The 13,678-nt window shown below is 47.2% G+C and overlaps 1 protein-coding gene across 5 annotated transcripts in view; it reads left to right on the forward strand.

Moving 5' to 3' along the window:
* LHFPL2 (LHFPL tetraspan subfamily member 2) overlaps positions 1-13,678 on the forward strand; it is a 145,178-nt gene that overhangs the window by 5,493 nt on the left and 126,007 nt on the right. For 4 of the 5 annotated variants that reach the window (XM_045197913.3, XM_053912337.2, XM_024563648.4 and 1 more), the window contains exon 2: positions 7,214-7,294. The exons of the other annotated variant lie outside the window; for it this stretch is intronic. The gene's annotated coding sequence lies outside the window, so the exon portion shown is untranslated. The remainder of the gene's footprint in view (positions 1-7,213; positions 7,295-13,678) is intronic. 5 annotated transcript variants of the gene reach the window in all.

Consider the following 13,678-nt stretch of genomic DNA (forward strand, 5'->3'; position numbering starts at 1 on the left):
TTGTGGCTGTGAGAAGGTGGCTGGCCTTCTTCTACAGGACAGAAAGAGGGCCCTCTCCTGGAACTGAATCCGACAGCACCTTGATCTTGGACTTCTCCTTCCAGAACAGTGACAAATCGATATTTTTTTGTCATCCAGTCTGTAGTATTTTGTTATAGCAGCCTGAGCTGACCAATATACAGGTGTGTATTATATTTAAGAAAATGTAGGATGACCTTCGCTTGCTGAGAATGTAAACTAGTTTTGTGTGCAAAATGCTGAACATAGCTGAAGAGGTATGTTATCTGCTTGTTTTCTTGTATTACCATCAGCTAGGTCAAGAGAAACACCTGACTTTGACCCTGACTTGGCAGGTAAGAAAGGAGAACCTCAGTGTATTTTGACTTTTTCTTCATGGGTCTGTTCTGATTTTGACTTAATACCACAGTTAAAGTGGCATTATAGACACTGTTTAAAATATTAATCAAAATTAAGTAAGGCTTCCGAGGTGTTTATTTGGGGTGAACTTTTGAGGTTCTATTTAGGACAGTTCAATTAAACTAACTTTAAAAACTCTTCACATGGTTTCTAAATTTATAGATACTCAACTCTGTACCCAGCTGCAGTATTTGAATGAAGAGTGTTGAGGGTTTCAGTGGGTTCGTAACAAACAGTGCTCAGCACTGACCGAGGTGGCATTAGCAGTAAAAGCAGTTCTCTTCTCGGGTCTCTACGTACAGAGAAGAGTGCAGCAAGGGGTAACCAGGGTGCCCAGCTTCTGGCTGCATAAGGGCAGTGCAGTGAGGATTTGCCACCTGAGCTGACGTGTGAAGCTCGGCTGTTACCACAGTTAGTGTATTTGAAGCACTCCCTGTTAGTGGAACCAAGAGCATCCCGTTGTGGATTGAATCTCTTGGATCCTAAAAGTGCACGGGCTCGCAGGGACCCTGATTGCTGGTGGACAGCTGCACACGTATCTGTGGCTCTCAGGTCTTTATCTGCAACTTAACAATCCTTTCTCCCCAACATTAATGTCTCCACCTTAGAGAGGGCGGTCGGGTTTCTCCTGGTCTCAGTGTGAAGACTCTGCAGGAAGGCGGCCATCTGCAAACCAGAACAAGGGCTCTCACCCAGAACCTCGAGAACTTGTACCAGGTGGCCTAGCTTTTGTCTTCCTGTCCACAAGGGACAAGGCTTTTCTGCCTTTTTATTTGAAGTTACCATATGGCCCTTGGAGGCTATTGCTGTTAATTTGAATTTCATTCATTTGTGGGATAAGTAAAAGAGTGCAAAGTAGGCCCCAATGAATGCTCGTGGAATTGCAGGCATAGTATTTGATTGGTGGATGAGCAGACCATTGTTCCTTACTGCTGTGGGTGTAGGGGGAGGGCAGGGGGTATTATCGATCATTGTCAGTCTGTGTGGAGAGCAGTAACGCCTCACCCACACCTGCCTACGTGGGGTGCCATGAAAGGAACACCAGTAGCCACAGACAGACTGGAAGAATGCAGACTAAAATTTTAACTGGTTATCCTGGACTAGTGACTGTTTTCTTATTTTTCTGTTTTTCAGATTTTCAGTAAGTAGCATGTTACTTTTAAAATCAGAACAAAACATTTACTGGGTGGTTTTGTGTTTTTTTTTTTTGTACAAAACTGTATCAGCAGCTTTGGTCACAACACTGTACATCTAACATCTGTGGTACATCCATTATGCAACAAGTCTCTGTCTTTAAAAAGAAATTCAAATTTCTATTTGCATAACGTTACTAATACTGGAAGGCAAGGGACTAGAACCAGAACTGGGTGGGGGGACCCAAAGCCAGAGTGGGCAGCTTCTCCGAACAACCGGGGGAGAGCCCACTCTTTACTGAGTTGTGCGTTGTACATCGTCGTGAGCAGTGGAAGTGTGATCTGAGGTGGGCTCCGTTTCCGTAGCTAACTGTGCGAGCGCCTGTTTGCTTGATAAGTACTGAATTAAACATGGCCTGCGCTGACATGTTAGATTTTCTTTTTCTGCTAAAAAACCGTCTGTGTTCCGGAGAACTGGAACCCGCAGTGAGGTCGGAAACACCCGTGTAGCAGCAGCCTCTCTCCATGCCTGGAAACCAGAGGGGCTCTTTTTCCTCTACCGAGCCTATTGTTCGGCATTTTCTTTCCACACGGAGCTGTGCTGTCGAGGGCACCTGGAGTTCAAGCTTCCTTTCTCTGGGGCAGGCTACAGTTGGGCAGAGTTTCACGTGTTGTTTTCCAGTTGTGAGGCACTGGGCCGGTTGTTTAAGGATGGCCGTAACCGTGTGGACAGTAGCCTCATTTAATCTTCAGTAAGTGGTGCCTGGCACACACCGATTCAGGACAAATTAGCCTCTTCAAAATGGAAGTTTTTTTTTTTTTCCTTTTGCCCATAGAGATCAAAATTTCCTTTTTATGCACTTTGGTTTTTAATTTTTAATTGCAGTTGACATCGAATATTATATTAGTTTTAGGTGTACAACATAGTGATTAGACATGTATATACCTTACAAAGGGTTGAAAATTTCTGAAATTAAAAATAATAGACTGGGTAGTCTGAGAGTTATAAACGTACCAGTAAGCAGTCTTCTTCTTTAAATAAATGACTACCGTTTGTATATGAAATATGCACTTAAGCAAAACATGGCTCACAACTTTAAAAACAATCTACAATCACACCCATGTTTTTTTTAAAGGGCTAACTGTCTATTCCTAGAAGATGATTCTACATAGAGAAGTATGTCTGAGCAGATACTCACTCTGTCATTTGCTCGTTCTCATAGCAGTCCTTTCAGGCTTCTTCTGCAGCGGAACCTTGTAATTTCCCGACCTAATGACTGATTCTGCAAGGATTCAGGCTGGAATATGTAGCACAGTGTGCCGGCCTGCACAGGTGACTGTAGGTCACTGGTAAATGGGTGTGCTTAAATTGTCTGTTTACGTGTTTTTCCTACCTTGTACTTAGGTATGTAGTTCTCTTCTTGATTAGAAAAGAAAGGGCAGCATCAAAGGGAGCTAAGTGGACGTGTGGAATGTTTTTTTTTTTTTTTTTTTTTAAATTTTATTTTTTAATATATTTATTGATTATGCTATTACAGTTGTCCCATTTCCCCCCCACTCCACTCCATCCTGCCCACCCCCCTCCCTCCCACATTCCCCCCCTATAGTTCATGTCCATAGGTCATACTTATAAGTTCTTTGGCTTCTACATATAATCCACCAGCGAAAAGAACTGCAGCCTGGAAGAGGCCACACTGAATGATAAGAACGCAAGTGGTGGTGGTGATGGTCTGACAGGCTGGGCATATACCTGTGTGGAGAGTGGGCGGCAAACTCTTTACGATGGTCTGATCAGGTATGTTCCCAGGGACCACTGCTCCCTGTGGTCTGGAAACTGGATTCATGGATGCTGCGAGTATGTTAGCTCTTTTAGCAGCTGCACAGTCAACATAACTTGCATGTTTTTTTAAAAAACAGTTAAACGTTTTTAAACAAGAATTGCCATTAGGTTAGATTTCTTCTAGCTTATTATATATTTGCTTTTTAAAATCTTGACCATGGACTTCCCATTTCTTCTTGTGTAGTTTCTCATTCTGGCATGTTGCTCAGCCTGTCCAGACAATGTTGAATTCTGACCCGGTCACCTCTCACGTCAGCCATCCCTCTGGTCTGCATGCTCTTCCTCGACACTTTCTGCTCATCAGTCGTTCAAGGTCTTTGAGTCCTTTACTGGTGCTTCTCTGTTCAGCTTCCCCTTGTCATTCTCTGAGTCCTCTTAGTAACCAAGGGTGCACAAGCCTTTGTAGGCAGCCACAGGCCAGAGGGTTGGGGTCTGTGCCAAGATAGAGGGGAAGCTAATCATTCCCGTGACCTTGACCTCATTAACATTGTACTGGAACAAGAGAGCCAGCATTCCATGGTATTGTTTGATTTTGGATTGTCACTACTGATTTATGATCCTGGGTCCATCCTCCTGCCTTCCGGGGGAGGGGAGTGGTAGATGTAAGAGCCAGATGAGAATGTAAGAGATGGTCAGTGCTTACAGCCTCCTTTTAACTGCCAAGAGTTGGGCTTTGGATGGTCAGCTGGTCACTGGGCTGTGCGATGGTGATTTCGCCCCAAGGCAAATCTAAACTGACAAGACGTGAGTACAGAGTGTGAGGGAAGGTCTCTCTCAGTCTGGAGCATAAGTGGGTGCGCTGGTGACCTGGGTGTCCTGCAGGTGGGGGTAAAGTCCCACACTGGCACTCTGCATGCTTTAAAGCAGGGCTCCTCAAACTTGCATGTGCAAAAGGACGCCCTGGAATCTTTTCAAAGTGCAGGCTGACTCAGCAAGCCTGGGTGAAGCTTGGGGTTCTGAATTTCTGACAAGCTCCCTCCCCCCACCTCCCATGTCTGTGCTGCGGGTCCTGTGGACCACATGAATAGCAAGGCTTTGCATAAAGCTGGGGTGTGAATTAGACTGTGGAATAGTCCTGTGGAGGCTGAAAGCTGAAAAGGCTAAAAACCAGGACGGCGCCTGCGGGGTCTGACATGGAACTGAGTGCCTGCTACTCAGGGCCGGTCTCTGCCTCTCTGCTGGGATGAGGCAGAAGGCTCTCCGTCCTGCCCCTTCCACTTGGGCCTGTACCAGCCGTCAGGAGTAGCTGTGCAGGGAGGGAGGTGATGGAGGGCTTACCAGGCAGGATATAGTTAAAGGGAGAGGTTTTGTTTTACTAAGTTTTAGTTACATTAATTTCCTCATTACATGTCGATTATACTCCATAATTTTAAATAAAGAAGGCTCTAACTTCCTCCAATTAAGCCTGCATTTTCTCATACACCCTAGCACTTTGAAGTTATATGATTACAAAGTTTTAAAAAGTTACCTATTGTTTCGTTTAGAGCATTATTTCTCAAACTTGCCTGAGGCTCTGCTGGGGTGCTGGCTAGACTGTACACATTCTCAGACCTTACCCCTGCAGGCCTGACTTTATAGGCCTGGAATGGCTTGTGAGAGTCTATATTTTTTAAACAAAGTATCTAGATGGTTCTTATCAGGCAGGTTTTAGAAACACTCGGTTAGAGAAACATGGACTTAGAAACACAGCTACCTGAGCCTGTGGTCGTGGCAGGGTCTGAGGGGCGCCCTTCCCCCTTCTTCTCTTGGCCTCTTGGGTACTTGGTGGTGAAGGCTGGCTTCTCCCATTGGCCCCACTTCCATTTTTATCTGGACACATGCTTTTATTCTCACAGAGAGCCTGTTATCTTGCTTGGATGGGACCAAATCAGAGAGTCCTCTGTCAGCAGGGTAAGAGGTCAGTTTTCTGAAACGGTTATTTTTAGGGAGGTTTTACAGACACTGATTATGGAGTGCTCTGGGGCATTCTTGAAAAACACTGGGCTATATAAGCTTTGGGCCTCTGCAGAGGTCTTAGGAATGTCTCGAGGCCAACTTTCCCCCCTTTCTCCCCGACTTCGGTGCAGACACTGGGGATAACGCATGTCCCTTCTCTAAGTAAACGCTGACCAGAAATGGACGAAGGGCCCTGCAGCCTCCACAGACAGTGTGGTTCTGATCCACGTGAACTGAGAGATTGAGGGGGCCGACTTTCCACATCACTGTATCAACGTTAACTTCCATGTGTGCAGATGCAGGATCCGTCCCAGCCCCACTGCAGGACAGAGTCAGCGTATGAAACAGCTGAAGTGGGAAATGGTCAGTGCGATGGGATTGGAGGGCTGTAGGAAGGGTTTCTTTCCCAAAATGTGGAACTCACTGACTGTTGTGCCTATAATTCTACCATTAGAGGGTTTGGGGTGAAATGTTTTTCTTTAAGCCTCTTATTCAGCATGTGAGCATTCGTAGTACAGGTAATATTATTAGGTAGTCATACCTCAGTAGGAATAATTTCATAAAATGCTTCTCAAGATCAGCTTACTAAGGGCGTGACTTTGATGGGGTGAAGTATGGGCACGGTGCAGGGAGGGCCGGGCTGGGTACCAGGTCACCGAGGGCCACTGGAGGCACCAGGTGTCCAGGGCAGCTCATGAAAAGCCCAGGATACCAGTGGGGCAGGGGGAGCACTAGGCAGACCTGATTCTCACTCACTCACTGTGTGTGCATGTGATAGGGACTTTAATACCCTTGTTGATGTGTCTGGCATACTTCTATCTAATGTGGGTATTTCACATAAAGTTGCAGTTGAAATAAAAAAGACTTGTATATGAAAATTAAGGTTAAACACCATAGTTGTACTTGGGATTATTTTGCTCTTTTTTTAGTCTATTGAATTTTTTTAAAAAGATTTTGTTTATTTTTAGAGGGAGGAGAAGGGAGGAAAAAAGAGGGAGGGAGACATCAGTGTGAGAGAGAACACTGATGGTTCTCTCGAACATGCTCCGACCGGGGACCGAACCTGCAACCCAGTCTTGCGCCCAGACCGGGAATCGAACCGGCAACCCTTCACTTTGCAGGATGTCATCCAACACATCCAAACAACTGCGCCATACTGGTCAGAGCTAGTCTGTTTAATTTGGAGAGAGAAGCTCGGAAAATGATCCTTTCTCTGTACTTGCTTAACAGGTGAACTTGGCCAGCCCCAGAAACCTGCCTTCCTCCATGGAGGAGTCTTTTCCCAAGTCATTTTTGAAGAAAAAGACTCCTCGGAAACCCCACGGCCCTTAGAAAGTGTGCTTTTGTGCATGCTTGCTCTCTCATCCATAAAAAATACTTCAATTTCCCAGGAGTTCTAAGCTTCCTTTGACATCTCCGGGATCAGCTTGTGCCTCTGCAAAGGCCCTTTGCCCCCGTGTGCTTTCCCCACTTCAGCTCCTGCCAGCTGCGTCGCGGTCACGATGAACACCCGGGCACTTCTGTGTCTCTGTGGATGGCCAGCTCCCTGAGAGCAGGGAACTTGTCACATCCATGCCACTGTCAGCTTGGCATGGTTTCTGTCATGTAGAAGGCTTTGTTAATCATTCTGTGAGGTAACTATTGCAGGGCAGGAAACTGAGGCCCAGGTAGGTCAAAGACCTGGCTTAGTCCCCCTGCCGCCGCTAAGTTACAACACTAGGATTCTCACCTGGGTCTCTTTGACTCAACCCCTTGGCCACGTAACCCCGGCCCGGTTTTCTGCTCTGAGACGGGGAGCCAGAAGCATGGTCTGCGGCTTTCTCCTGGGACTGTTAAAAGATTGGCTGCTCTGAGCTAACAAAAATGGCTCTTTCCTGGTGTTTTTCAGGTAAACTGGGAAGCAGTCTCTTGAGTTCACAGCTGACCTGTGGCTTTGCCTCTTGTTAAGGTGCTCCTTCTCACCAGACAGGTAAGGGGCTGGTTGTGGGACGTCCTCACGCTTAGGCTGGCCGTGGGAAAACTCTGGCCGCGCCGATGCACTCTGACCACCAGCCAAAGCTCTCGTCCATGTGAAGGGAAACCCCTGGACAGGGGGCAGCCGCCCGTCTCGGAAGGTGTAAGATGGTCCTCTGCCTCTGTGGCGAGTGATCGGGCAAAGGCGTTTACCTGGCTGGCTTTCTCCTGGGCCTTGCTGGCCTTCTTAGCACTTCATGCTCTTCCTTTTTGCTAGGCACCCTTCCGCCTCCTTTTGAGTTGGTACTTGAGAATCCCTTTTCCTCATTTAAGGCCTTGCCCAAATCTCACCTGTTACTGAGCAGACTGTCTGCTTCTCTGCTCACACAACATGCTGCACTTGGCATGCCGCAAGCGTTGCTTGTAGGTGCTCATCTTTTCCTCTAGTCTGTGAGGGGTTTTTTTGCTACCATCTGCCACCTACCATGGTTGCTGGCATGGGCCAGACTTTCAATAAATGATTGAATGTTAGCGTAAGGGGGAAAAATGCCCTAGTAAACTGCACCATGGCACAAAAAAATCATAATGTATTCCTAAACCAAGGCAATGATTTGTGGAGTGCTTTTTTGGATTAATTACAGGGATGTTTGCCCATATTACCACACATAATTGAGAATTTATCATAATATACAGGGGTGGGCAAAAGTAGATGCACAGTTGGGAGTACAAGAAACACAGTTAATAAAGCTATTGCGATCGTCGCACCCCGCGTGTCTTTTTCCAGACGAACAGCTGCACGCCTGCTGTTGCCCACCCTGCAGTGTGTCGGCAGGGGTTTGGATTCTCACTGCTGTTGCAAAGGAGAAGTCAGGGGTCGTCATGCACTGTCTTCCTTGGAGCAGTGAGTGACGCTAGGTCGTGGAGCAGTACTGAGTTCAGTGACAGCCTGCAGCCCTGGGGGAGGTGGCTGTCAGCTAGACCCTGGGAGCCCTGGCGGGCCCTAGGGTTGAACCTGGGCCTGCAGGTATGGGCAGTAAGGGCGCAAGCAATAGACGTTCCCAGTTAGCAACCCAGGGGAAGTGGCTTGAGCATGGGTTTTAAAACACAGTCTAGGTTTAAGTAATTTTAACAAAAACCTTTTAAATCAGTGCATTTCTGTTTTCCCCATACTTCTGAGTATGTGAGCTGATTGGCTTGACCCCATGTTGCTTCATCCTGGGGGTTGGGAGTAGCAACCCCCAGGGTGGTGTTTCATCTGAATGTTGGACCTGGTCCTTTCAGAAACTGTTGGGTGACTGAGTTCATGGAAGCTGGCGGTAGGGGTGTACTTAAATCTAATCAAAGACCACACTCACCTAGGAAAGTTTGGTTGAGTTTTTGCCCCTGCTTCCTTATCCTGTTTTTACATGGGCACTGCTCATTATTCAGCCTTTCCCTTTGCTTTGTGTGGGTGTGTGCAGCACTAACACAAAGAGAAGGAACTTATCTTTTGGTTCCTGCATGTGCTTTCCACAACCTAGTAGAGATACCAGCCAACAGGTCCCAGGGAGAAGCAGTGACATAACCACGGCTGCTTCGCCCTGGTGCCGAGCCCAGTCGCGCAGCTGCGTGGAGGCGAGTTTCGTGAAAGACAGGGCAGTCCAAGAAATTTGACTTTCAGCTGACCCTATTTGTGTTCTTCCCCAGGAATTTCCAATCTCCATGGAATCAGTTCGTCTGTCATACTTGAAAAATGAACTAAGAAAATAAATTGCAGTTTAGAAGCCCAGATGTTAAAATATAAGTGTGTTTTAGCTTTTTAGTAGATTTTGGAATTTGAGGTATGACTCAGTGTTTTGTGTTGCACCATCTGTGCAGAAACCGAAGGCAAGGTGGTGGTGTGTGTCTGGTCTTCATGCTGCCCAACACAAGGGGAGTGCTTACTAAATAAAAAGAATTAGCCATTCATTGAGCTTCTAGGAGAGATTGGATCCTCAGAGTGCCTCTTATTTTAGAATATAGTTCTAATCAGGTTGAAAAAAAGTCACCAAGTTACCAAGCTGGTCCCCCACCACACTGGGGTTCTCACATACAGATTACAACTTCTTACAGCTCTCTCGCCAGGTCTGGGCAGCCCCACATCCTCATAATTAGAAAAGCCAAGAAGTGACGTAGTGTCCGAACTTCTGTAGGGCTCCTGAAGTTTGCGTTTTGAACATCTAATATGGTGCTCTTCTTTCATGCAGTGAAATGCTTACTCTTCGGAGATGGGAATGCTGGTGCCTCAGCTGCAGAATTCGCATATCAGGACGTGTGTGTGTGTGTGTGTGTGTGTGTGTGTGTAACGTAGCTCTTTTGGAGCGTTGGCTTGGTTCCAAGGACACTGTCCAGCATGGGTCCCTTGTGTCCAGGGTAGACATTTGAGGGCAATCAGAGCAAAGGCAACTAGTGGACACAGCAACGGGTGTGCTGGTCTCAGACGCCAGTGTCATTAACATACTGCGCTCTGGTGATTTGCCTTATTGCTGAAATGCCTGAGAAGCCAGGCCGCAGCTGGTGACAGACACAGACACACACAGCAAATAAATGGCACAGCCCCACTCAGGTGTCTGGTTCTTTCAGGTGAAACCTTTATCTTTTCTTCTTACAAAAGAAGCAAAGTCTCCAGAATAGGCTTTCGAGTGTCCCTGCGAGGCTGCACCCAGGTACTGACGTCTCTGGGGAGAGTTTGCTTTTCCCTTTGCAGAGCGTAGTTGGTGCCTCATTTGGGAACCGCTTTTCTCTTTGATCGGGTGTCTTGTCAGCCGCGATTGGCTGGCTGGTTTGTCTTATCCACTCTGTTTCATTGATTTGAAAGAAAACTTCTAAGTCCTTGTCTCCAGGAAATGTTGGTCTTGAACAGATTATCTTAGACTTTTGCTTTACGAAAGGCTTGGAGGTGTTGTTTTGATCAATCTCTCGTCCTCTTGCTGTTAAGACATGACTGTTTCCTGTTCCATAGCATCTTTTAACAATTACGGATCCGAGTTGGAACAAAGCCTTTGGATGACTAGTTAATGTAAGTAACTTTTCCAAATAGGTTAAAGAGAGTGAAAAAACTTCCTCTTCCATTTCTTTTAATGATAAAGAGTAAATACCCTGTGTTTTAAATGATTCTTTTTCTCTCTAGAATATTCCTTATGTGGAGCAGGTTCTGAGGCTTCCAGAATTCTGTTCTCTTGGGTTCCTTCTTCAAAGCTGAAGGAAGTTGGCTCCCTTAGTTCGACCCCATTCCTGCTTATCTTTCCCCTCCTGTGTTTCCTGGTGGGCAGTCCTGGTGCTCACCTCCCCTGCATTTTATCTGCCCGTCTTGGGTTGCTGCAGAGAAGTCCTTCTACCCTTTTTGGTCCCAATCTGGAAAAGAAAACAAACAGCCACAGCTCCCATTGCATCCCAGCAGGCTGGGGAGCACAGTTCTCATTCTCCTTGTTCCTGGGTTCAAAGTGCACGCCATGTTTTATGGGGGTGACCGTCCCTCCCAAGGTGCTGGTTTGAGTGGGCCTGGTGTTAGCCTGGCGGACGATTAATCAGTGACCTCCTCCTCCTTTTGCCATCTCCTTTCTGGCCGAGTTGTCCTTAATGCTCCAAGTGAGAAGGGGCTGCTGCTCCTTTGAGCACCAGGCAGGGGTGGGGAAACATTTGATCTTGTTCAAAGGGATGTCTCTGAAGCATGAAGATTGAACTGATTGTGACCCCGCCCTGGGGGAAGGAGAAGCACCCTCTGGGGAGCCGGCCTGGAACCAGCCTGGAGGAAGAAGCCGGCAATTTCTAATCCCATTGGCCTGAGGGTCTTCAGGGTCTCCTATCTCTCAAAAGAGAGAATTGGGGTTGAAGGTAATAAAATTGGCCTTAAATTAGAGGAGCAGGGGGTCATTTCATCTAATTTTGTGGTTGTTACTGAGGAATAAAAGGCAGAGGGGATGATTTAATTTGCTCCTTTGAGATCTTTATCACAGCGAGCTGGCGTTCTGGTTGCAGCCTCAGAGGGGCTGGCCGTTTCCTTCCGTGGCACCAGGCAGGGCTTGGGGAGGCACGCTGCTCGTGCAGGGCACTGGGGTCAGGAGCGTGGAGTTTCTCCTGCCCCAGCGGAGAGTTGGTGGCTTACCATGGTTGCTGTCGGTCCTGCCATACCACTCTGCCAGTTGCTCAGCAACCTGGCATTCACACCAGAAATAAAGAAATCCACCGGACAAGAGCGCTCATTTAGAGTTGGGATGGTGTCTTTTATGTACGGGGTCCAGCAGAAGTAACGCCTGCTTGAGTGTGGTTGCTAGGGTAATAATGTGGGTGTAATAATTTATAGTTTTAGTTGGAACATTTCCCCTAAGATGTCATATAAGAGTGATATTGTTGTGCTACAGAATTCCATGCTTACGCTTTTGTAATAGAAGATTTTGTAATAGAAAGGGGGCGTTATCTGTGCTGGACCCTGTATTTGGAGTGTGACCGTCACCAAATTCCTTCGAGCCGAGCGGCGTTCAAAGTGTCAAACCGAGTGGCGGGCAGCCAGCGGCATGGTGAGAGCTTGCCTTCTCGTGGGTGCTGTGCTGTTCGCAGTAACCATTCATTTCTGCTGCCTCACACAGTCCTGCTGGGCAGGCGGGTGTTTCCATCCCAGTTTACGGAGAAGAGAGTATAGCCCAGAGGTTATGTGTGCCTTAGGTCTCCCAGTAGGGAAGGGAGGATCTGAGATTCTATCTCTGGACTGCTAACTTTCAAATGAAGCCCTGAGTGATCATAATTAGAAGAAACAGAGCAAAGAGGAAGAAGAAGGGAGTGACCAAGGACCCTCCAACAGGAGGGAGAGGAAGTATGTTGAATAGATAGCTCTCTGTACCAGCCAGCAGCTGGCACCATTCCCCAAAGCAGCTTGGTTTCTCTCTGAAGGGAGCAAAGTGACCGAGGTGGGCAGGGCAAGGGGGTGGGAGCTGGGGGAGACTGGAGAGGGGTGGATGGAAAGGGCTGTTTATATGCCTGAAACAGTTGTAGGCAAAGCGTCGAGTAACCTCGGAGTGCCTGTGCCTGTGATCAGCAAGGTCGGAGGCATCGGCGGTCTACATCACTGCCTCCTACTGGTTGTTTGTGGGCCCAGCCTTCTCCATGCCCACCATCGTCCCTGCTCTGGCTATGTCACGCCTGAGTGCTTTCTAGTCCAGCTTCTCCCTCTCACCTGTATGCATTTCTGCCTAATATTTCTGAACTTACTTCTGAAAATGAAAGAAAACTTCTATTAATATGTGCTACTAAAATCCTTAACCACCATTAAGCGCATTTGATCATAGCTTTGGTGTAGTTCTTATAAATATCTATCCTCCCCCCCCCCCATTGATTCAAGAGCTGATACTTCCCTGTGCTAGTGGATGATGGTGACTGTAGATGTTCCCCTTTTTGGTGGATGTGTTGCTGTGGGGAACTCCCAGAAGGTGGAATTCCAGCCAAGTGTTTTCCTGCAATGTTATCTGAGGGGAATGGGAAGGGGGGGTGTGGGGAGGGGCAGCTTTTCACTTGTTTCACTAATGCTTCTCCATATCCTGGATGAAAGTCTCTCCGTTGCAGTACTTTGAGGCGAGAGCCCTCCTGCCTTGGCCACGTGCTGTTCCTTCCCTTCGTTACTGGGGCTAATCAGCAGTTGGCTGTACTTCAGTGCCTCTTAAAAGCTTTTCTCTCTAACTGTGTCCAGGAAGTTGAAATGCAGTGTCAGAAATGATGTGAGTTGATGAAGAAGAAATAAACAAACCCAGGCAACATGCGAGGAAGCCTTGGAAGCCCTGCTTCTGTTTTTCTGTAGTTTTGATCTGAAGGAACCAGATTTCCTCCATGTGGAAGGAATAGGGCTGTGAGGGCCCCTGTGCCAAGGAGCCTGAGATGTGCGTGCCAGGGGGCCTTCGAGATCAGGGCTCCACTTAGTCTAATAAACACTGGGATGAAAACGAGTCATTTATGCTTGGCAGGATGGATATAAGTCACACATCTGCAGCCCGAGCTGTATGGACGTGGAGTAAAAATAGCATCTGTTCAGGGAAGTAGAACATTCCAGAATGCTTCAGTCCCCTCTTGGCACCAAAGTAGGGTGGAGAATAGGTGAGCTGGGAGGAACTTGAAAGAGCTTCCTGTCCGAGCCCTTTAATTTCAGTTAATGACACTAAGTGACTTGATTAAAACCCCATGAGGTCAGGGACTCTAATCTTGTTTATTCACCTTCATACCTTTGGTCCCTGGTGGGTATTGGGTGCTTAATATGCACTTGTTAGGTGGGTGAATGGTATGAATGAAGATAAGACTTCTGACTCCTAGTCCAGTGCTCTTGGAGATTGTTTTTATAGGCTGAAAAGTCTGTAAGAAGTGGTGCCAAGTGGCTTTTATGAAATTGAGGTTTTCTTGG

The sequence above is a fragment of the Desmodus rotundus genome, chromosome 1 (genome assembly GCF_022682495.2).
Source record: "Desmodus rotundus isolate HL8 chromosome 1, HLdesRot8A.1, whole genome shotgun sequence".
NCBI lineage: Eukaryota > Metazoa > Chordata > Mammalia > Chiroptera > Phyllostomidae > Desmodus > Desmodus rotundus.